This window comes from Tachypleus tridentatus, chromosome 9 (assembly GCF_004210375.1).
Source record: "Tachypleus tridentatus isolate NWPU-2018 chromosome 9, ASM421037v1, whole genome shotgun sequence".
NCBI classification, from domain to species: domain Eukaryota; kingdom Metazoa; phylum Arthropoda; class Merostomata; order Xiphosura; family Limulidae; genus Tachypleus; species Tachypleus tridentatus.
This window is the reverse complement of record NC_134833.1, coordinates 52028902-52054737: the sequence shown is the minus strand read 5'-3', so window position 1 is coordinate 52054737 and position 25836 is coordinate 52028902. Positions and strand designations below refer to the sequence as shown.

Here is a 25836-nt window from a genome sequence, read left to right as displayed (position 1 = left end):
ATTCAAAAAAGATTATCCCTAGAGCTTTACCTCATCTGTTCACTTTGTTTGAATGTAATTTTTTTGGATATAAAGCTAAAGTTGTATTACTGTACCGCTTTTTATTCTTTTTGGGCGTTTTTATATCGTTTTGAATTAAGTTTGGACTTTATTCCAAAGATGTAGACATGTATAGAATGATGCAAAAGTTATACGACACCAGGAATCCATGATACTTCCAAGTTCCATTGTTAACTATGTAAACAGAAGACATCTTTGTACTTCTCTAATTGATCAGGACGTCATTAACCGTGTTGAGACTATCTTGTTGAATTGGGGAAAATTATTTTTGTATTTTTATAATGTTACTCTTCTTCTGTCGGCGGTTGATTAAAGTCGGTGTTTGTCACACCTCCAAGTAACCTTAAAGATTTGACACAAAGAATAACGACAGTCTACGTGACTCAAGATAAGGCTGTAAAAGCTACAAAATGTAAGCTACGCCTTGAGAGAAACAGTGATTTTGTGTACGTTAGTCAATGGTGCGCATTTTAGCAGCTGCTAAGAGAAAAATATATGGTAGTGTAATACTTTGGCATCATCATGTATGTTGTTAAGTAAGCTTTCAAGGCTTTGCGTTCGTAGTTTATGTTTGTCCTTCTTTTTAACCTAAGCTATGTTTCATTTACAGAATGAACTCTTTGTTTCTGTTACCAGTTTCAGCAGCTGTTTACTTTTTTGTTGTTGTTGTTGGCATATTTTGTTCTTCCATTCTGCATGAACTTCGTTCATAGAAAATTAAAATGTCGATGGTCTGTGTACCACATCAACATGTATGGTTTCTACAAATTTAGTCTTATTTTTGAAAATTACTGTATTCGACGGTGTTGTTTCTCAGAGGAAAAATCGATTTATTAAACAGAAAATAGTTATTCACGTCAAGAATTGTGATATATATATATACTATAAGAAAATTAATATTCGTTGAAACTTTCTACATAATAGTAATTATCTTATTGATTCAACCCATTTGAAACCTCTTTTTTTTGTTTCTTTCATCTAATACCTTAAATATTCTTAAACTTTAGTAATTAGTTTACATGAAAGATTTCAACGTTAAATAAGGTTTTAATAGTCAAGGACTTTGAACCTCCCATCACGTATACTGTCTTACCACTCCATCTAATCGAAATCAAATTTAGAAGTATTTTAGCATGCAGCAAACACTCCTTCCCCTAAGACAACTTGTTTTCAGCTCAATATTATATATTCAACTTAATAAGACAACTCAATATTCTAATGCTCCACAGGAACAGCTTCCAGATGTAATCAACGTATGAAATATTAGTTGAAACCATAAGATTTCCTGTTTATCTTTGTAATTTGAACGCATTTACCACAGACAATTAATCCGCTGAACCAATAAGTGTTTTAAGTTTATTACACGGGTTTCGATATCTACGGTATACAAGAGTAAGTGTAGTTCTTTGTGTTGATGCGCGTTTAACAACAACCAATTAACCAAATGTTAGAAGAATTAAGTTATTAAATAAACTTTTGTCTATTTATTTTAAATTTTCAGTTAATGAACGTTTTATTTGTGTGTAGAAATAATGGTATCTTAGTTAATGTAATATCAAAAATTTTAATAATAACATTAGGAACCTGCACCGCTTCATGATGGACCTAATGTGAATATTTGTAACTTTTAAGCTAATAATATTTGTAGCTGTTTTACATTAGGAAAAAAGAGCATTACTGTAAATTAAATAATTAAGAAATAAGTTACTAAAGTCGGGATAGCTTACTTCTAATTATTGCTGCAAAACTTAAAGTGTTTTTGATTAGTTTTGATACATAAGTTTGTCATGTTTTAAATTCCTCTATTGTTATTTTCAGTTCTAGTCTCCGTGATCTCTATGCCAAACGTAAACAATAAGGATGTCGTGAATGGAGAGATGGTTCGTCTCCAGTGTAGGTTCAATCCAGCGCTATCTACCGGGAAAGTCTTGTACTACTGGATCAGGACAAACAAGGACGGGAAAGATAATGCTGCTATCAGCGACGTAGCCCTAGATCCTCACTACCAAGTTGAATTTACTCCAAGTGAAGGCATATACGATCTCTTTATCACACACGCCAAGTATGACACGGACAATGGTCATTTTGAATGTAAACTGAAGGAGGGGGGTAGTGGAGCTGACATCCATAACATGGCCTTCACTGTAACAGTCCTCAGTAAGCAGAATTTGTACCTTAGAAACTATTAAATGTTACATAATATCCCAATGAAACTACTAAATATTCACACACTACTTTTTGTATTTTTTTTAAGCAGTAACTAGAAACATACAAATATGTACTTTATAAACTGCGCGTAAAGTAATAAAAAGGTTCAGTGCTATAAGTTAGGTGACCGATTTGACAAATTCTTTGAAATCCACACGAAAGTTTAACTTCTCCTGCAATTACTTCAGAAACGAACAGTCATAATTTAACAAGACAATATAATGTATTGAATAATGATCAATGTATGACAGATGGTTCTGGAAACATCGCTTTAGGATTATTGGCACATTATACATTATGTTACAATATAGCTCCCAAGTAGCTCAGCAGTAAGTCTGTATAATTACAATGCTAAAAGTCGAGTTTAATGCCGTGATGGGCAGAACTCAGGTAGACCATTGTGTAGCTTTGTGCTTTACAGCAAACAAATTATGCATAGTATAAAATCTTAAAGAAAATGTCCCTACTGGGACAGCGGTAAGTCTTCGGTTTTACCACGCTAAAATCAGGGTCTCAATTCCCCTCGGTGGACACAGCAGATAATCTAATGTGGCTTTGCAATAAGAAAAACGTAGTAATTGAGATAACTCTTGCTCGTTCGTTAAGTATCCCATTTAAAACATACAATAATAACTGGTGAAGTAACTGTGACGCATAGGGAAAAAAAAGAGCTTGCTTCCCGTCTCTTTTGAAAACTTTTGGTTGAATCTGAATCAGGCTGCAAGTAGTCGAAACTCGCATTAAAGAAACACAGTATATACATTTGTATATTTATTGTTCTCCATAATAGCCTACCCGTTTTTGGAGTAAAAGGATATTTTCATAATTGTAACACTATTTTATTCATTTAATAAATATTATACTAACCTCAAGGTCCCATACTTGAATTACTTATTACATCTGTTGAAATAGGGTTAAAACTGTAGCTTTTTTTAAATTTTGCTCAAAGCTACACGAGCTTCATCTGCACTAACTGTCCCTACTTTAGCAGTAACAGACTTCAGAGAAAGCAGCTACTCAACATCACCTACTGCCAACTCTTGGGCTATTCTTTTACCAACGAGGGATTGACCGTCACATTATAAAGCTCCCACTGCTGAAAAGGCAAACATATTCAGCGATGAGAATTCGAACCCATGATCCTCAAATTGCAATTATAGAGCTATAATAACCAGGTCATTTCAGGCTTTAAAACTGTAACCTCGTAAAAAGCTTTTGTGTTTCAATTAAAATGTTACCCAAAATAAAAGGTTATAAACATGTTCATGTTGCTATAATTGTTCTTGTAAATAAAATATTATATTAGAAGAAATACAGTATTGAATATTTCATATTATAACAATAAAACGTCTGGCTTTACAATTTTTGATGACAGTAGTTAATAACGTATAGAAACAATTCAAATGTTTATTCACAAGCATAAATAATTATGCAACCCTCTAGTACAATGGTAAATCTACGGATTTACAACGCTAAAATCAGAGGCTCAGCAGATAGCCCGATGTGGCTTTGCTATAAGAAAAAACACACACACAAATAATCATCGACATATTAATAGAAGAAACACCTGAATTTTCTTATAGACATATAGAGTTATTTTTCAGTATATTTCCCCGTCACACTAAACATGCTCGCCCTTTCAGCTATGAGGGTATTATAGTATTACGTTCAATCCTACCATTTGTTGGTAAAAGAGTAGCCCAAGAGTTGGCGGTGGGTGGTGCTGACTAGCTGCAAAATCCAACTATTTGTTAGTAAAAGAGTAGCCCAAGAGTTGACGGTGGGTGGTGCTGACTAGCTACCTTTCTTTACCTGTATTACACTACTAAATTAAGGACGACTAGCGCAGATATCCCTCGTGTAGTTTTGCTGAAAATTAAAAAACAATCAATCAAACAGTCATTATATTAGTATACACTGAATTTTTCTAGTTCCACCAGGACCACCGAACATTCTTCCCATCAATCCTATAGCGAAAGAAGGCGAACCATTCACCCTTACATGTTCCAGTGAAGGTGGAAGTCCCGATCCTCTCATCCAATGGTACCGGGAAGGAACCCCACTACAAGGTCAGCTTCGGAAAGGAGGATCTCGAGATAAGCCTACCTCAAATGTCTTAACAATATCTCCAAGAATGGAAGATGATGGTGCCATCTATCGGTGTGCTGTGTGGAACCGAGCCATCCGAGAGGAACAGAGATTAGAAACGAGTATTACGTTAAAAGTTCATTGTAAGTAAAGAGAAACTTTGTTTCTTATATGTTTCTCATTTAGTTTCTGCAGTACATTTAAGCTATGATTTTGTAGCCTTTAAAAGGTATTAAACATTTCTTATTTCAGCATTAGTAGAAATATTAGGTTAGTCAAACAGCATTCTAAAACAGTTTATTAAACATTTTTATTTCAGTATTATCAGAAATATTAGGTTAGTCAAACAGCATTCTAAAACATTTTAGTAAACATTTCTTATTTCAGTATTAACAGAAATATCTGGTTAGTCAAACAGCATTCTAAAACGTTTATTTGGCGTTAAAGTAATCTATTTAGACTTTAAATTTTTTTTAGTCGTAAAATCCTATATACGGATAAATGATGGTCCACACAGAACTAACTTAGAAGTATGTTTAAGTAAATTGTGAAAGGAACATTTTAATGCTTAAATAATATGGTATTAATCACCAATATGTGACACTTTGTTTAATTTTACTTTATTTCAAATTTGGCCTCTAAAAGTTAACATGGTTTATGTGAGGAAAATAACCTGAAAATTATACGTTTTAGTGATTCTTATATTCGTCTTGAACTTTTTAGATTCCCCGAGAATAACCTTTGGACCCTATAATCCTTTGAATGTATTAGCCGACAAAGATGCAGTCCTGGCCTGTTTTGTTGTAGCTAATCCTCCTGTCAACTCTGTTCGTTGGGTGAAAAACGGCCACCTGTTGTCCAACAGTCACAAACACACCATTTTAGGTGTAACACCAGATGACAGTGGAATTTACACGTGTATCGCTGATAACGGGGTTGGAAAAGCCACCCAAACCGATCTTAAACTTTCAGTTTTGTGTGAGTTGCACCGTTATTTTATTTGTATTTATTACTTTAATTTTGAGACTCCTACTGTTAGCTGTTATATTTTTATCACTTGTTCTTTTTTCCTTTAAAGAAAACAAAACGTTATTACTTCTTTGTCATTTAGATGGGCCTAAAGTCACTGTTGAAAAGCAGAAAGAAGTGTCAAAGGGAGAATCTTTATCAGTAAAATGCAATGTAGATTCAAACCCACCACCCAACTCGTTGATCTGGTTAAAAGAAAATGACCCATTTTTTCGGAAAAGTGGCGACACTTTGAACCTTAAAGCAGTATTTCCTGATGACTCCGGAAAGTACATTTGCCAGGCAACCAACTCTTTGGAAGCGTCCGGTTCTGGAACTCGGGAACACGTCAGAAGCAATGCGTCCGTAATTGTTCTCGTGCGACGTAAGGAAATCATACGCTTTTGTTACGATATGCAGTGTTGCAATATAATGTATAGAGACTGCTTAACCTGTTTGTAATTATACTATTGTAAAGTCTATACTTAGGATCAGTCGTATGACATGCATAACAAAATTATAATACATTTAAATGATTCATAATTCATTGTTTCTTGTGTCTCAAAAACTTTAACAGATTGCCAGTGCTTTATTATGGTTATTCGTTTCTTCGTTTCTAGACAAACCTGGGGATGTTGAAATTATCCCAAACAACCCTATGGCTGTAGCCGGACAGCCTTTCACATTGACTTGTTTAGCACGTCCTCGAGGATGGCCACTGCCAGACTATCGCTGGTGGAAGGAGGGCAAAGAAGGTACAGACTTAGCCAGAAGGATGAACTATACCATCGTACCAATACACGTGAGTCATGAAGGCCAGTACTACTGTCAACCTCAGAACCCTCTTGGTCAAGGTGGTATAGGATCTGTTTATCTCACTGTTCATGGTAAGTAACGCTTGTGTATCAATCGAAGTATGAAATTTAAAAAAAACTATTAGGAATGATATAAACTATCAAGATAATACAGGACTGTTTACCTCACAACTGTTCATGGTAACTAATGTTACCAGTCGAAGTATTGTATTAAAAATACTTCAAAGTACCCCATAGTGAAGATAACAAATAACAATAATTTTATATGACACAATTTAAAGATAATTAATAATCAATTATATACCAGTAGAGGGTGGTAATGTTTAAGGTTTGCCTTTTTTTAGACGTCACTGAATAAAACTGAGGTATTTGCATGCTACACTGCTGTGTTAATTAGATGTATTTCGGTCTCCCGCTAGTGCAGTGGTAAGTCTACGAACTTACAACACTAAAATCAGGGATTCGATTCCCCTCCGTGGACTTAGTAGATAGCCCATTGTGGCTTTGTTATAAAAAAAAACAACACACATATGTGTTTGAGTGTCCACAGCACTTTCTTCGGGTGTGAAGAATCTAAATCAAGGGTGTATATATATGGTGAATGAATAAAGAAATATGTTTTTAGAGACAAATTCCCTCTTTCTTCCCTTGCATTTGTGTGTGCATGGTTCAATTAAAACTTTTTGTTGTGAAAAAGCCTTATTTTTAATACAACATATTAAAAGTATTAATATGATAAAATGCTACTAATTTGATAGGAGTGAGATTTTGTTTGATTGTTGATTAGCGTAAAGTTACACTAGGGCTATCTATAGCTAATTTTTAGCTTTATAAGCACACAGGCTTACCCCTGAGCCACCAGGGACGGTGTGAAGAATTAGGAGTAATGTTAATTATCATTGTATTTCAAAAGATAAATTGTACTGAATCTCATTTGAATAAATTAAAATTGGGAGCAGCTTTAACTAGATGTTCTCTAGAAGGTTGTACGTAGTGTGTTCTGTTTTGAGTGTGAGTGTGTAATTCGTGTAAGGAAGGTACAATAGATAAATAGATAGATCATTATTATCTACTAATTAATATGTATAATCACACAGACTAAGTTTGAGACCCCTAGTCTGAGGTCGATTACTTTACGATGCTGATATCTAGACAAACCTTACCTTCTAGAAACGTGATTTTGCCTCCCAAATTACTCTAACTGTTCGTTGTTGGAAATTAAAACCTATAAACTATGAAATTTTCATATTGTAGATATCACTATAAATACATTGATACATTATTTGTTTATAATGTTTTATTGGTTAATGGCAACCATGGCATGTTATGAATTGAAAATATCTACAAGTGAGTAAAACCACTGATATATATATATAACAACATAAAATACCTAAAAGCTCTGTTTGTTGAAAACAGACCATGCTATAAATGTGTCATATATTTTGTTAAGCCGAACTTATATGCATGAATAGAGTGTTTATTAATCTAGTTGTTGTAATAAGTTTTATTATTATTATTATTATTAGAACCACCATCCGTTGTCATACCACTGAGGCCACAAGTAATCAAGCGAGATGGCGATGCCAGTTTCAGTATTACTTGTAAGGCTCGTGGGAAACCCAAACCTAAGGTCCGGGTGGCTAAAAAATGGACAAGAAATGTCTAAGAACACAGATTTATTTTCTATTGAAATTTCTGACTACATAGAAGATAAGAATGCATACTCTGTGCAAAGTACTTTGACCTATCGAGGTCCGGGTAGAACACGAGAAACTCTTTCTCTTACCGACAGGGGGAAATATGCTTGTGAGTTTGATAACGGATTTGGAGAACCCGCAAAATCTGAAATGATGCTTCGATTAGAACGTAAGACTTTTTATTTTACGCTAACATTAATCTAAATGTTCAATGAGAATATTTTTTTCATATAATTTTGTAGAATTTTTCACATTAGCTATTTTTAAATTCTCAATATTGTATTTAAATATTTACATCTTAAGAGAAACATGTTTTTGAGTTTAAAGTCTTAACATTTTATTCATTTTTGCTGATTTGTGCCTAAACGTTTAAATTATTTTGAATTCAAGCTAACGTTCTTAGTTTCATGACTGTTAAAAACTAGCATGAGTTGGACTGTGCACAGTAAAACTAAATCAAATAATTAAACTACATCATTACATGAGACATATACAAGTTATGTGTTTTTTTTTAAATGAACCAGTAAAGTATAATGAAATTAATATTATTAAAAATACTATAAAATAACTTTAATATTTTTTCTTGAGCCAAATCATGAAAGTTTTTATTACAACTGCTAATATACATTTTCTGAAAAATAGATCAAACGTTTTGTTCGATTTCATGTAGATTCACCTGTTGTTAGACATACCTACAATCGCATGGCATTTGACAGTGGAGAAACTGCTGTACTACAATGCAAAATGCAAGCTTATCCTGAGCCATCTTTTGAGTGGTCTTTCAAAGGACGCATCTTGGACAATTATGGAAATTATGGGACCAATGTTACAGATCTTGGGGAAGACATCTTTGTAGGATCTTTATCCATCAGGGATGTGAAAGATTCAGACTATGGTGATTACACCTGCCAAGCATGGAATCAAGTTGGTGATGATGAAAAGACCATCATAAAACTTGTCAGGAAAAGTAATAAACCCTTTTTACAATTATTATGTTCAAGTTCAAATACATGTACTCTAATGAAAATAGAAATCCTGAACATCTGTGATAATTCCTTATATTACTTACATTTTTGAAAAATATTATGGTTGTGTTTCCAGATTAGGAAAAATATTTTATGCATGTATTTATGAAAGAGGACAATAGTATGCCCAGTATTTAAAATCTGATAGAAATTTTGGTGTTAATATTGATGGGCATCTTACGTGGATGATGTTTATTATTAATTTTTATAAAATGGCATAGCCTTTGGTTATATTTATGTTGGAGGTTATGCAATAAGTGAAGCCTTATGTCATGGGTCAAAAATAAACTAAAAAGTAGCTTTATTACATAAATCAGAGGATAATTATAGATATTCCATTTTCTAACTAGATAAATTATAATATACAGTGATGTGTTGCAAGGACTGTGGATTATAAATTTTGTAATTACATCATCAAATTGTTAGGTAATGGCTGTATAGCTGAAACTTTTCTTTCAAAACAAAAGCATTACAACTATTCATTTGGAATAGAGAAGCCAAGAAAGAACATAAATTTTTGTGATAAAAAAAGTAATAATACACAGGTAGGGAGAATATTAATGTAAGTGTTGAACAAAATTCCTAAAATTTTGACAGTGTTTGTCATTTAACTTGTTATTTTAATTTACTTCGTCACAGGTGCCCCAGATAGACCTACAGGTCTTGGTGTAATGGAAGTTAACTCCAATCAGATTACCTTAAGATGGAGTGAAGGATTTAATGGAGGATTCTCAAATACAGAATTTATTGTCACATCCATAAACCTTGAGACAGGACATGCCAAAAATGAATCTTGTCGTAACCAGAACCCTTGTCAAATTACAGGTAATTTAATTACATATTAGTGTACTTTTCTTATCGTAGTATAATCGTGTATTATTGTGAATAAGTTTTAAAAATCTATTGATATTACTATGCAGTTTGACATTTAAATTTAGTTAACAATTCTCACTGCCTTGTAAATTTGTATATATGTATGTATGTGTTTTATATAGAAATTTTTGGGTATATAAGCTAAAAATACAGATATGAAGTAGCACAAAAGTTGTGATTTCTTATGCTATTTTCTTTAAAAGAAAAGTAAAGTTTGTAGCTAGTGGAATAAGAAAGTAAAACTAGAAACCATATTGGAACATAGTATTTTTGAGTTTCTTAAAGTACAACTTAAATATTTATTACTTTGATTTTAATATTTCTAATCATGATGTTGCCAGATAATTTGAATTTTAAATTTTAGGACTTCAGTCAAAGACTAACTACAGATTTAAAGTCATAGCTATAAATCCACGTGGTTACAGTCCATATTCTGATGATATAGTTGTTTCCACCAAAGGTAATTTTACAACTGTTTTGTATTTGTGATTTTTATAAACATTTGTCTTTATAGCCTGTTATAAATGAATAGGTTTTAAAAGTCAAAGTTTTATATGTATATAATTTTACAAAATGAAAATAACTATTATTTATTGCAGATTAAGTGAAATGACTGGTTTAACAAATTTAATGTTTATGTGACTCAAACGAAAATATTGACATCCCATGTCTCATATTTTATTATTTAGTAAAATATAAATATAAAAAATATAAATGGTTACTAATTGTTGTATTATTTCTTCTTTTGCAGTGAACCTAAAAGGTAAGCTGAATTAATATTTCCTGACTTAATTTTTCCAAGTATAAATAGGTAATTCACAGAATACACAATCAATTCTAGTACAAGCTTGGTTAACAAGTAGTTATTAAAATGTATTCTATTTATTTATTATTAAATGTTGTATAATAATAACTCTAAATTGAATAAACCATTTGCTAAACCATAGGAAACTGTTTGAAAGTCATGTTTCTATCATTCATTTAACATTTAATTGTAAAAGTTAGTTTTTTAAACTAAACATGTACTTTACTAATATTAATTTAAAAAACAGTTCCAAGCTTCAATAAAAATACTAGACAGATATGCCACAGCAAGAAAAAAAAATGTTTAAATAATCACTGATATTACATTCAATACTTGAATATAACATATCATTTTTCATAGTATAACATCAAATTAATGAGAGAAATTTTACTTATTCATTTTAATATGTTACTTCTCATATTAATATGAATATTACTATATCATATAGACATTACACTAATTTGTCCTTCTAGATATGCCTCGTGCAGTTGTTGCACAGTACGACAGGGAGTCACACCACGTGTTTTTTCGAGTGAGCCCTACAAGTTTCAGTTTACTTGCTAAGGTGAGAGACAGTTTTATTTCAGAGATCAGTTATGTTTATCTCAAATTTAATTTTCATTTAAAAATTAATATGTTAACTTAACTCAAGTTTCTTTTCTTCTTCTTAATAGCTCAGAAATATAGATATATACCTATATTTTATTTTTATTATTTGAGACATTAGAAAGTGACTACAATGTTTAATATGTAATCTTATTTCTGAAACATTAGAAATTGGTTATGGTTATTTACATGTAGGCTTGTTTCTGAAACATTATAAAATGATATTATAGGTTAAATTTGTCTTGTTTCTGGAGCATTGGAAAATTATTATTGTGGTTTGTATCTAGTCTTGTTTCATGTGTTGTTCCTCGGGTGTTATCATCTTAGAATAAGGATAATTATCAAATGTATTTGTGGCTTCAGAGAATAGTAATAATAAGTTTTGAAGTTTGAAAATGTGTCTGTGATAATCTAGAAAATATTACAATTTCAGAAAATTAATTGGGAAATTGGTAGACTGATATTGCTGAATATGATATATCTGTCACTAAAAAAATAGGCTTGAAGTTTTCAAAATAAAAATAACATGCTTTGATTTTTAATGTATATGGTTATGATAAGATATGCGTGTTAAAACTGTATTGTTTTAAGAATAAGATATTACCTACAAGTAAGGAAAACTTTCCAACAAAGGAAGTAAATGTTGGGATGGTTAATATCATTCCTTAAAAAACAAGATAGTAGGGATGGCATTTGCATCATCCATACATATCAGCACAGCAAAACAGTATAGTAGAATGATAAAAGTCAAAATAGGATAAAGTAAACCCATTTGGGATTGAATAGTTTTATATATATATATATTGTTATATGTTAATTCTATTATGTGCTATTATGTAGGGATGATGCAAATGTCATCTCTGCTATTATGTAGGGATGATGTATGTGTCATCTGCTATTTTGCTTGCATTGTTTTTGTAGGATTGATATTATTCATTTACTCCTTTTTTGAAGTATTCTTTATTTATATATTTAATACAGTGTTGTATTTATAAACAAGCCCTAAACACAGTGATGTTCCAACTGTAATATTTATTATTTATGTATTACTGGCTGGTAATTCCTGTTTCACCCTGTACTAAAACTTTTCAAAGGAACATCAGTTTTCTGTAGGAAAGCTTATCTTCAAGATGTAAAGATAACATAATTTACACTAGAATTAAGATTTTTAAAAATTACTTTTACTTATTAATAATACTTATATAAATGGATATTTGGTTTGAAACTATGTCACCTCAATCAAATTGGTTGACAACACTGTTTTGGTTTTTGAGTTATCATGTAATTATAAAAAATAAGAAAGAACAACAAGAAAGTCAAAGCTTCTGCTGTGATACTTACAGACATCTCTAAAACTTGTGGCTCGATCATTATGTAGCTATTGTTGTAGAAGTAAAACTATATAGTATTGTAAAGTTCTGATGACCTGTTGAGGAAATATTTAAAATAACATTTTAATGAACTGTCCGAGCCATCCCTATATATCTAGTGCTACTGTCTGCCTGATACTCATCATACAATCTGTTACCATATAAACTGATTTTACAAATGTTAAAATGTATATTTGATTGGATGCTTCTCAGCTCTAGTGTTGAGATTACAGTTTTATAGTTATGTTAAAATGCTATGTATAATATTTTAAACTATTTAAATCAATGTAAAATAAATTATGAAAACATCAGTCATAAACAATGAAATGGTTATGAGATATTTTAGATTTATGTTTGCTATTTTGTATGAAATTTTTAACATTTTAGCATACTAATATATAAGTTAAGAAAACATAACTAATATATTGGTATGAAATGTGTTGCTATCTTTTCATATAGAAGGTATATAATTTGATTTATTTAATTTGTTCAGGTGGAAGCTAGGCCAGCTGGGGAAACAGAATGGCAATTACAGAAAACAATCTCTGTGGAACATGAAGAAGTAGAAGTTTATATCAACTCAGATCACAATGAATTTAGTGACGTTCGGATAGTTTTGTGTCTTCAGAGCAATGAGACATGGTGTGGAGATGAAAAGTTAGCAGAACCATATATTGGTGGGTGTTAAGGTTCATTTGTGTAGTTTACCTGGTTTATTAGTAAAGAATAGTTGCACTTATTCCAAAATTATAATCCAAAGTTTTTGATATTAGTAAGGCTATTGTTCCTTCTTCATCAATAACATGCAGTGAATATAGTGTAATGAAGGTAAAGGTTGTGTTTACACTTATTCAGCTAAAACAATTAACTTCATTCATATATCTTGCAAAAACTAATCTCAAAATTATGTAAGGTTATGCAAACATCTCTTGAATAAGATGGAAAACAATTTCTGAAGCTCTGTGGAAAAATAAATTGTACAGTTGCCTTCAAGAAATGTTCAAAGATGAATACTGTACAATTATTTACAGTTTCCTCTGTGTTCCTCTAGGTGGAATTCCTCAGGCAATAGGAGCCAAACCACCCCTCTCTACAGCTCACATGATTGTTATTGCAACAGTTGCAGCTGCAGTCTTCTTGTTACTTGTGATTGTTGTCATATGCTGTTGTTGGAAGAGGAAAGTAAAAAAGGGTAATTTTTTGTTCAAAGTATAAAAAATACCATTTACTATACAGAGACCCATAGTTTTGGTAAAATGCGTAAATATCAATCAGTTTCAAAATGATATGCAATGGATTCAGATTTTTTTCCCCAGTTACAGTTGCAAGAGCAGCCCACTAATAAATTATGCCCAAGTAGTTTTCTATATCTTAGTATCTTATGTTTACATTTGACAGTTGTGCAAGTCTAGGTAATGATACAGTTGGGTAAATTTTAAATATTTTTGTTGTCAGTTACTTGGTATTTTACTCAAACAGTTATCTATTTTCAAGAACAACTGAATAATTAAAAATAATGTTTTCAATGTAAATAGTACTTACTGTTAACAGTTTATCTAATATTAATTTTCTTCTACATTTGTTAAAATTAATACATTAAACTACATTTTTTTTCCAAAAAAAACTGAAGGCAGAGTACAAAATGAGATTAATGTAATGTTTATGGACAACAAGAGGCATATTGGTCCATCTCAGCTGTTCTGTTCTCTAAACTAAATTAAAATTATTAAATACATTAATTAAAAATAATCTTAAAGGCACTCTTATCATTCATATAGTTATCAGCTTTCACTCAAACTCACATTTACTGCCCCCACAATATTGTAAGACAACTCTTTCATTAGAAAAATAAAACTGTGTTAACTGAAAATGTCTCCTACCTTGCCAAAATTTATATGTATGTCATCTAATCCTACTATTATCACCATTAAGTATGAAAAAAAATGATGCATCAACACTATCAATTTCCTTTACAATCTTAAACCTTCTCTCAGATTCCCTCTAATTCCTCTTTTAAGAGAAAACAATTTCAGAGATCTTAACCTCTCCGCATATGACAACTATTCCATCTCAGATACCATTCTCGTAGCTATCCTCTGAACTTTTTCCAGCAATTCAGTGTCCTTTATAAGGAAAGTAGCCCAAGAGTGAACACAATATTCCAAATGTGGCCTAACCAGTGACCTATACAATGGAATTATAACCTCTTTAGACTTGTATCCAGTATTTTTGCAGATACAACCTAAAATGCTATTTTATCTACCACTTGTAACAGCAGCCAACTTTTGGTAGCTTAAGAAACTTATCAATCATTACACTAATATCCACCCTTTTTCATGAGAAAGGTTATTCCCGTCCACATTATACTTATAATTAAAATTGTAATTACCCACCTACATTTATTATAATGCAAAGCCACCTGCCATTTATTTGCCCAACTCAGAAAATGATCTAAATCTCTTTGTAAGGCAGCATCATCCACTTCACAAATAGCAAAATCCAATATTTTAATTTCATCAACATATTTAAGTGACTTACTGACCATTTCTTCATCTATGTCATTGCTGTAATTAAAAAAGAGCAAGATTCGTAACACTGAGCCCAGAGGTAACCCACTTGTGACATCAGTCCAGTTTAACTGAACTCCATTTATAATAACCCTCTGATTTCTTCCATTCAGGACTTCTGTTCAAGAGCTTACAAAAAATAACATTAAATGGCTCATATAACCTACTCTTAACCTTTTTCAAAACTCTTGTGAAATATTTTCTGGCATAGGAACCTTGTCATTTTTTTAAACTTCCTAATTTTTTTCTTAACAAACTAAGAATTAATGCATTCATCTTGTTTGACTTTGTTTCCCTCTATCAACTGTTAAAGATGAGGAATATTTCTTAAATCTTCATCAGTAAAAAAGTAAAGAAAATGCAGAATTTAGCAACATATAGTCATCAGATACAAGCCTTCTCCCACCTTAACATTTTGTCTTATCAAATGAAACTTGTACAATTTCTTGTCACAAATTCAAAGCTGTGTAATTTAGTGAAATAATGTGTGAATCAAAGTAAAAACAGTGTCAAGAAAAAACATTTAATTTTGCATAGGTTAAACATTAAAAGAAATGTATTCATCTGGTGCCCAAACTTTAGAAACAAGGCCTTCTATTTTGAAAATGGTTAATGTGTTATCAAACAATAGTAAATTATACTATAATATATCTTAAAGTACATAAAAAAAAGTTATTCAGAGCAAGGAATTTGATGTTTTTAGTTTTGCTCTAAGCATCAATTTTTCCTATAGCATAATGCATCAGTAATATAGTAGAAAAGTGTACAAAAACTACATTCATTGCCTTGATATAAAAGATAGTCCCTCAACAGTAGTATTAATTCTGCTTCTAAAACAAAAGCAGTGTAAGTTCTGTTTTAATTATAGTCTTTCCAAATGACTTATTATATTATTACTAATTCTATATATGTAAAAACTGACCAGTTACCTCTTTCTTTCTTTGTGAACCTGACAATGACCAAAGAAGGCCGAAACGTTGTTCACTTCTCTACCCATACCATCTGTTTTTACGTATATATTATTCTCTTCATCATGGATTATTACTAATTCTGTTGTGTAAGATGTAGCTAATCTCAGCTTATTCAAGTTACTTTTATTATTAATATTGTTGTGTAAGATGTATCTAATTGAAGAATAGATTACAAAGTTGTCAAATGTTACTTTTTTTTAGATGATTTGGGCTAGTTCTCTTAAATCCTTTTATAAAAACTTTTATATTATATACCTAATCACACCTGTCCATATTACTTTTTTATTATTATTATGAATAATATTTTGTAAACTCTATTTAATCTCAGTGTGACTGTATATTTATTATTATTATTAATAGTGTAGTACATTCTACCTGACCTCATCTTATTCAAATAAATATTTTTGAAATTGTTACATTCTCGTAAAAACCTCAATGTTTATTTGGTTCTCTGTTATTTTTGTTGCAGCTGATAAAAGAGATTATGAAATGAAATCAACTAAGTAAGTATAGAAGTTAAATTTCTCTATGTATTTTATTTAGTTTCTTGAAAAGAGAATATTTTGTATATTTCTATCATGAAATCTTTTGCTGAACTCTAATTTGTTTATTGCATAAGGTTGTACCTGTCAAAACCATGTAAAATAATTTTTTTGGAAGACCATCTATATGGAACTGGAAAGAAGAAATACAAATAATTCTATATTCTATAAGCTTGATTAGCTTTGTACTTTTTTCACATAAAGATAATGTAGGCTTTTGCATTCCAGTAATGCTATCCTTATTTCCTTTCTTACAGACCTTTGTGTGCTCTTTTTAAAGTTAAAAAACACATGTAAGATCATCTATTGTTAGTCAAAGATTTCAATGTTGTAATTAGCCTCCTGTATTTATGTTTAATATGTGCCCATTTAATTACATAAAATTACCACCTGGAAGTAATGTCTTTGAAGATTACCCCTTTACTTGAATTTATATATCATTTTAAGGTTTGTGTGTATATTTGACAATAAGAAAAATTCTTATTGAGATCTTAGATCATATAATTGACTAACATTTCTAACCAAATAACTTGTAATAACATATTTAGCTTAAAACCACCTAATTATTGCTTTTTGGTGGTTCTTCCTTTAATATAATAGTCAAACATTTTTAAATAGCTACAGAGATGAGTTTTTGTTTTGTTTTCGTTATTTATTTTATGTGACTACTACCAAACATGATTTATCTTTTTCCTAAGGACTTGTATGAGTGAAATGTTTTGATTAAGATGAGATGTTAACAGTCAAGTAAGAACTTGTAATATTCTTGAGAAGAATACTAAATCAGAATCTTTGCCATTCAAATAAAAGTCTAGTTAACAAAAATTAAAATTATTTGTTATTTCAGTTCCCCACCAAATGCAATATCCCCTCCATATTATGCACATGGTACAATTGGTAATAAAGGTGTGGAAGAAACATTAGATGATGTTAGTAAAGTTCCAATGTATGCACATTCTCTTCATGGTGTTAATGGGGGACTGATGAATGGTCATTTATCTCTGAATTCACATCATGCTAATGGTAAGTTGTCTGTATATTAATTATTGGTGGTATAAAAAATATTCATTTTATGATCTATCAGCATATGTAACGTATTGATGAACTAAAATCACCATACACGATGTTATATTTTTATAAGATTCTGAGCTTAAGGATAAAAGAATAAATAGGTATACTTGCATTTTTATGAAATTGTTTATTACTGTTTTATATATATATGCATCTCTTAAAAATTACATTATGCAATCTTTTTTGTAAAATAAATTCTGAGTAGAGGTTTCAACCCTTGTAGTATCTGGAATTTGAATTGACTAGTTTCCAGGCTATGAGGGAATAAAACCTATATCTACCCCATCCAAAATCCCAAACAAACAAAAAACACATGTTCCACTGTACAAGATCTGGTTCTTCAGCCCTATATAGATGTTTTCTCCGTGGTTTTCATGATTTCTCACGATATAAATCATTATTTGATGAGAAATTTGTAGATTGGCATACAAAGTGTGTTAATATTGCTTATAATTCCCTTTCATGGCAATTCATACACCACCAATGTATGCAAAGGCATCACAAGTCCAATCATCATCATCTTTGTTGTAGTGGTTTCTACTCGTAATCACAGATGAATACTTGTCAAATCAGTCACAAGAGCTAGTTTGATATGGGATGGATAACAGTAGTAGCAGCAACAGTTGAACCAGGACAGCATCACTGGCTCAGCACATTGAGGAATATAGACTAATTAATGGTTTCATTTCTTATTTAAATCAGTCAGGGTTTAATTTTACATTTGACCAATCATGGTATACCAACATAAACACTACTACTTTTTGCATGAGAAATACAGTCCAGCTGATTCCCAAAACTCCACATCTTTGTGACCAAATACTCTTTAAAAGGGAATTTTTTTAACATAAATGTCTTTTTTTTTCTTTTTTTTTCTTTAGGTTAATAGGTTCAGCCCTTTATTAGAATATGTTTTAGTTCTTATTTGAATACCAGAAACTCTACTATTCCTCTGTAGCCCACTTGATCTCCAACATTCAATCTCATCACCTTGTAGACTGAGTATTAAAAAAAATTGTCTTTCAGATTTGTAAATAGAGCAAAAGTAGCATTTTTTTCTCCAACTTAAACAGAGCACATTTTCAGATTAAAAGCTAAAGCCTCAATAAGTACAGCATAGAATACTTTAAGAATCTAGATATAGTCGTAAAGCTGTGGTAGTGACAATCACTCTTTACCAGTAAATGAAAACAAATTACCACGTCAAATGTTTTGATATATTTTAAAGCAATAATTATCACAAATATGACATATATTATTTGTTTTTACCCACTAAGTGAAAATTGTCTACCTGAAATATATAATTTAGACAAAAAGCTTATAGATAGTTTACTCTAGGCCTTAAAGTTATTTTAAAAAGCAAGATGTTATTTACTAATAAAATAGTTAAGAATTGTAGCTAATGGGCATGTCACATGCATATTATCTTTAAAATTTATGTGCTAATTATAAAATTAACCTTCCACCTTCCTTTTTGTTTCAAGCAATGATGTACCTGCCAGAGCAAGAAGTAGGTGGTAATGATAGCCATTCAGATCTGTGGATGAAAGGAGGGGGAGAATTACCTCCTGAGGGCTCCTACAACCCCTATGATGGTGGCTTACCTAATGGCTACTACTATCCAGAAGACTATCAGCCACTGACAGAAGATATTATGAATATGAAAAACAGAGAACATCTACGTAAGTATGAGATAAAAAAAAATGGATTACATTGTTGTATGTGATATCTTGTGTGTTGTTTATAACACCAATGTAAAGTAATTTATGTAATCAGGATATATATTTTTGTTTGTATGTTTCTTAATTACATTAGATTTCAATAAATATCAATATGAGCTGAGAAGTGAGGCATCAACTAATATGGTTCTTAAAGCATACTTCGGATAATAACAATACATTTTACAGATATTTGAAATGATAAAAACAATGGCATATTATATCACCTTTGCCAACTACACACAGCTTTTAATCTCCTTTATTACAAAGTTCTTTTTAATTAGTTCAAGGACTTAATATAAAGATCAGCCTTCTGCTGGGCTCAATACCATTGTTAGCTGTCTACTATAAGTTCTTTGTTTATTAATAGCTTAAATATATTTTTAATTCATCATTAATATGAAACTCTACCATTTGTTTTTAATGAACCATATTGTTTACAATGCTTGAAAGAAATCATAAATAATTTACAATGATTCTTTCAAATGTATGGTGGTAGACATTGGCATAACTTTTTAAAGATGACAGTTTCTTTGATTACCAAAAACATTTAATATTCATTTGAGTAACACTTAAAAAGCATTGTTACTTGTCTTCATATATTTCATAATAAATAGTAATTAAAATTTCTATTTCTAGAATCCCCCTACTATGATGTCAGTGGGCTCCCAGACCCTTATGCCCTGGGTGATGAAGATAAAACACAGCAAGTCTCCCTTAGCTTTGATGAAAGTTTAGAAAGTGGATATTCCACCCCTAACTCCCGCAATCGCAGAGTTGTACGAGAAATTATTGTGTGAGAAAGTTATAGTGTTGTGGTTACCAAAGGAAAGTGAGTTGTATTGCAGTCACATAAGGATGTGGACTAAAGGGAGGAGCTTGTGAATTATCTTAATGAATAACATAATGATCCTATTATACTGGTTATGTTGTAGGTTTAAATTGGGGCATTTTTTTCTTTCACTAAGCCTTCTTTCTGTGGAAAGATGATGCAAATTTACCTAGCATAAATGAGTCAGTCACATTCCACAAGTGAAAACAGAAGCAAGCCCTGTGTTGAGACGAAAGAAGCCATGTATTTGTCAGGAGTGCTGAAAGTAAACCAGCCATGTATAAACACTTATTAATACTCAAATGTGAAAAAAACAACATTTAAAACAAAAGCTATTTAACTGAGTTTTGCCAGAATAATTCTTAGTTAAACAAAAATAAAGAGGAATGTGTCATTAAATAATCAACATTGTGAACTTATTATTACCAATTTATGGATTAAGAACTGCTATAAAAAGCTTACTTTGCAATGGCTCAGTGACAGAACTTGTACATAAAAAATTGTAAAATATTAAAAGAATATAGTACAATACCAGAGCTTTAGCTCATTTGAGCATAGACTTTAGTAAGTGTGTTCATGCTCTGATTCCAGCCAGAAATGGATAATTATGTCCATTTTTATTGTAAACTTCAGTTTTGTATGGTTTGTTTGAATTTGGCTTGCTATGAATAACAGAATAGAACCATGGGCAAATGCCTTAACAGAAATAGTTTGGTCATTATGAAATATATTTCATTCATATTTTATTATCTGGTGCTGGCTAATCTTTGATTGTAATGGTGATCAAGCTGTGGTCATTGAGGTTATTTTAACTTCAAACAGATATTCAGGGGGGGGGTTGTCCAAGAATTATTATGAATAACAGTATCACATTTGCACAGGAACATTGTACTCTAACATTTTTGCTCTTTAAAAGCAACTCTTTCAACTAATATTTTTACAATTTTTAATAAATGTGTAAAATTTTGTTTTCATCAAGGGATTGTTCAGCCAAATTTCTCAATTATTTTATTGAATTTTAAATTTAGAAAAATTATTTACATTTTTAGTGTATGTTCTCTTTACTGAAGAATTTATCAAAATAAAGTGCTCGATGTCATTGTTAATGGGTTGTTTTTGTCATTATTAACCTTTATTGTACAATTAAAATGTGTAGCAATAAATAACCATTCTTTTTATATTAAATTAAATGCACCTAGATTTTTTACATGTTTAAGGATATATTTGATGCAAACCATATATACTGGATCTGCAGGTTAAGATAGGCCTTCTAACTTAACCTAACAGATGCCCAAGTCCAAGCTTTCAACTCTTGTGAAGGCATACTTAGGCCTAACTAGACTGCTGTCCATAAAATATAAACTTAAAAAGGTAACTGGTGCAATCTAGTTAATTGGAAAATTATATTATAAACTTTGTTAAAAAAAGTGTTTTATGCAGCAAAAAAAAACTTTTAAAATGGTAGAATCCTCCAAAATTAAGGGTTAAGATCATAGGCATATGAACATATCGACTCAGTCAGGTTATAAAATTTTGAATATGCCTATCTGTGTTTAAGGGAGATTACCCCATTATATTAATACCATTATCAAGACACACTATACTTGTGATTTTAGCACTACTAGCACTAATATTCTATTGCTACCTGCAACTATAGTTAGTATGTTATTGTTGTAGTTCACAAGGTATGTATATGCTAATTTTCTTTTGATACTTTGTTATTATTATGAATGGTAGCGGTATGTTGATTCAGTCCATCCGACACGTGGGAAGAACCACAGGCAGTGTTATGATTACAATTGTTTCTTGAATTTTTCTTCATGTTAGAATCTGTATTCATAGGTTTTATGATTTTAAAATTAAGAATGGGGTAATGTTTAATTTTCACTGTAATTTTTGGCTACCACTGACATATCTGTATTGTATGTCTGATGTATTTGCTCTTTAGACCAGTGGTATGCCCAATGCTAGGCCTTGCCTGGCATATATCCAGCCAACGCTTGGACAAGTGATGGTAAAATCTCTATCTATAAAGGAGCTGAAGTGAAAAAAAAACTAGTTTGTTGCAGTATGGGTTGTAAGAAGAGTGAAAAAAGAGACCTTATAATCAATGAGCTAAAGGAGTCACATGTTATTATGTAATTAAGTATATTCTTGAGTTTTCCAAATTAAAATGATCCTTGTGCATTGGTTATAAATTACTTTTGTTTTCATTTACTTATGTACAGTAAAATGCCATAATATTATACATATCTTTAGCCACAGTCTCAGTCAAGTATTGCATACACACATACAAAGGGACCATACCAACATGCTATCTGTAATGTGATTTGCTTTGGTTGAGCCAAAGCAACTTTTTAAGAGTTTGTCTACGCCACTGGTCAGTCTTGTGGATATGAACCAGTCATTTTGTTTGACACATGAAATTTAAAAACAAGGAGCCTATTGGTCCATTTAGGCTGCCTCATCTAATAAATTAAATATTTTTTTCAGCATGAAGGTTCAAGTAATAACAACGTTTTAGGTTAATTTAAAATTATTTTGCCCGAGTAAGAATATGTTAAAAGAGTGGAAAGATTTGAAAACTGTATTGCTGTTGTATTTTCTAAGTTAAACGTCTTAGTTTTCCAGTTTACCCTAATATTTGATACATATGGTAAGGTAATTATTTTGTCCTTGTAAGTTTGTAAAGAGGGGTAACATTGTTCAGAATATAGAATATATTTCTTTTTTATAACATGATCAAACCAATTGTTTCCTTATTTGCTTCACCCTAGACTGACAGTGTAGTTAGGGCTCAGCAAACGAAAACTGGAGTACAAATCTTACACCAGATAAACCATCACATGTGTTAAAAACGTATTTGCGTTTTATTTGTAATCCTGTGTTCATTGTGATCATTAAAAGGTTAAAATTAATTTTAAAACATACTTTTTGTAGAACTGATCTCTTTGGTACTGCAGGTTCAATAGAACCGCGTTAAATATTGTTACACAAGAGAAAAAAACTACATTTTGATATAGGCTACATTTGAGCGTATTTTTGTGTTGTAATATTAATCACAATAAATAACCTAATGGGTAATTCAAAACCTTTCAAGATAAAATCAAAATGCCTTTATGATTAAACGATAAGTTTGAACTTGATGTGCACAGGCCAGATATCGTATTGTGTAGCTTTGCTCTTAAACACAAACAATAAGATCAAATGCTTATCATTTGAGTTGTGAGAAACTAAATACTTGTTTCCCCTTTTGCTCAGTTGCATATAGCAATGTCAATAAACAATCTAAACCCCAATTTGTAGTAAAAGTTTTGTATTTTAAAGTCAAAATTATTGTGTGGAAAAGTTCAGTATCTGCATAGTTTTATTTTTATTTGTTCAGTGTATGCTTTGGAAAAGCATTTTTTATTGGTGTGCAGTTGTACTTTCCTTTTTTTTTTGACATAATTATTTTGTTAGTTCAGTTGAAGCCTTGTGGTTGTGGTACCGGACTGTGAATCAAAGGGTTCGTGGTTTGTGTGTTTTTTGTTTTTTTTGCCATGGCAATGCGCAGATTTTGTTGACCAGGTTATGTCGAGCAATAAATTACATCTGTTAAACAACGAGAACTGACTAAGTTATTTATCATGAAAATGATCGCAACAGTGATCGAAACGTTGAACCTGCTCTAAAAACAAATGTTGCTTTGAAAGATTTACATTGTAATGAAATAAACTTAACTGGTAGGTAAACTCGAAATGAAACTATGACTTAATATTTCCCATTACAAATGAATTTTTGAGTCATTGCGTCCGCTTATATTGGTTTCCAAGGCGGTTGTAAAAAACATATAAAAACAAAACACTGTGATCAGTTCCATATCTTATTTGTCACTAGCATGTGTTTGGAATATACAGCTTGACTGTTATTTTAACTTTGATATGCAAATATGTAACATTAGTTCTAAATTTCAAGTTGCTTACGCTGTGATACTAATGTCACCATTACTAGGAACGTGAAGGATTCGGTGTTTTAATCTGGTAATGCATACTTTGTAAATAATGGAGATCACGTATGAAAATTGTTCATTTACTCCATATATAAACATAAGTTTTCAAAATGCACTTGCTTGGCTATGAATGTCGTTAATTTGACAATGTAACTTTAAAAACTTAATTCTGAATATGGCTACTTAAAAAAAAAAAAAGATAAGGCTCATTTTTGTAACAAGTGATATTCTAAATATTGTATTAAATCAAAATTAAACATAAAAGAAAGGCAGTAAATTGTATTTCTAATGAATAACATTTGTGTTAAATAACATACGTGTTAAAGTGTCTTTACTTTTGAGGAGGAAGGTATGAAAGTATTAATTTCTTGAGTTAAAACGTACGTTTTAAAGTTTCAATATTAAATTTCCGTGTAATATAATTTTTTGTCAAATTTCTTTACAACAATTTAATAGAAAGAATGTTGCTTGGTATTTTGAGAAACAACAAACAATGCAAATAAGTTGTATTTTTGTATGTACATTTTTACATGTAACCATTCCATTTTGTAATCACTTAACGTTTTTTGCTAATTATTGCAGCATACAGAAAACTTAATTTTAGTTTGAATAGCATATTTTATATTATGAAAGTGCTCATTTGTATATAAATTCTTGAAGGAAATTTTTCCATAAAGTTATTATATAGTCTGTTTTCACCCGATTTTTTTTGCTTTTTTACATGTAAATATAGAAATTATAAAATTTTGTATTTAGAGTTTGTTGATTTTTAGACTCTTGTATGAAAGTAAAAAATAAATAACATTTTTCTTTAAAAAAGGCTTCACTCAGTTCACTCTAGCAGCATTCTCCCTAAATTTATTGACTTCACAATAAATCTTCAAAAACAAAATACTGAAGACAATCTGATAAAGTGTCAATTTATTTTGCATCCACGTACTATACCAAAATACGCCCACAAAGACATATATTGCAATACAACGTTGGTATTATTATCTAGTGAGATGTAAATATTCAACATTATTTAAGTTGGTACCACATCTTTGTTTTAACATTAACTTTTCATCAAATACACTTCATGTGTCAAAATGATACTGTCAGCTACTAGTCAGTACTCACTTTCAAGTACTTTTGTGTGTATTTGTACCTTAATAACTCATTCTGGTAGTAATTCATTTCTTCACAAATACAGTTAGATGAGTTCTTTAATACAGTTTTAAAAAATAAGGCTTGTGAATTAATCCTAACAATCCTGTCAATTAATAGGTAGTCCTTTTCCTGCAATATTTTAAACTAAATCTTCAACTTTATCAGTTTGTTTACTTTACAATTAGCGAAGAACAAAGATGTTAGAAAAAAACGGCACTTCATGAATGAATAGTGACTGATGAATAAAACAACATCCGTTCGTTACTGTGACATAATGATGCCAAGCCTTATATTTCTCATAAGTAATATTTGTGGCTAAGAAGTTCAAATTTACAGGCCTTTCCTATCCTAAACGTGAACCCTTTTCTCAGCACTCCCAGATCGTTTATTCATTTAAAGTAGTTGTCAAAATCAGATTCGTAACCCAGCAGTTCATATTATTA

General features: G+C 30.9%; 1 pseudogene across 1 annotated transcript in view; it reads left to right on the top strand.

The window, feature by feature from the left end:
- The window catches only part of LOC143225252 (cell adhesion molecule Dscam1-like), a 62744-nt pseudogene extending 37681 nt beyond the window's left edge, over positions 1 to 25063 (top strand). The window contains exons 2-18 of the transcript XR_013013749.1: positions 1879 to 2217; positions 4200 to 4499; positions 5080 to 5334; positions 5468 to 5749; positions 5985 to 6251; positions 7706 to 8045; positions 8547 to 8843; positions 9541 to 9726; positions 10139 to 10234; positions 10526 to 10537; positions 11053 to 11144; positions 13049 to 13232; positions 13607 to 13747; positions 16563 to 16596; positions 17483 to 17658; positions 19188 to 19385; positions 20061 to 25063. The product of XR_013013749.1 is annotated as a cell adhesion molecule Dscam1-like (transcript). The remainder of the gene's footprint in view (positions 1 to 1878; positions 2218 to 4199; positions 4500 to 5079; positions 5335 to 5467; positions 5750 to 5984; positions 6252 to 7705; positions 8046 to 8546; positions 8844 to 9540; positions 9727 to 10138; positions 10235 to 10525; positions 10538 to 11052; positions 11145 to 13048; positions 13233 to 13606; positions 13748 to 16562; positions 16597 to 17482; positions 17659 to 19187; positions 19386 to 20060) is intronic.
- Positions 25064 to 25836: the final 773 nt, after the last annotated feature.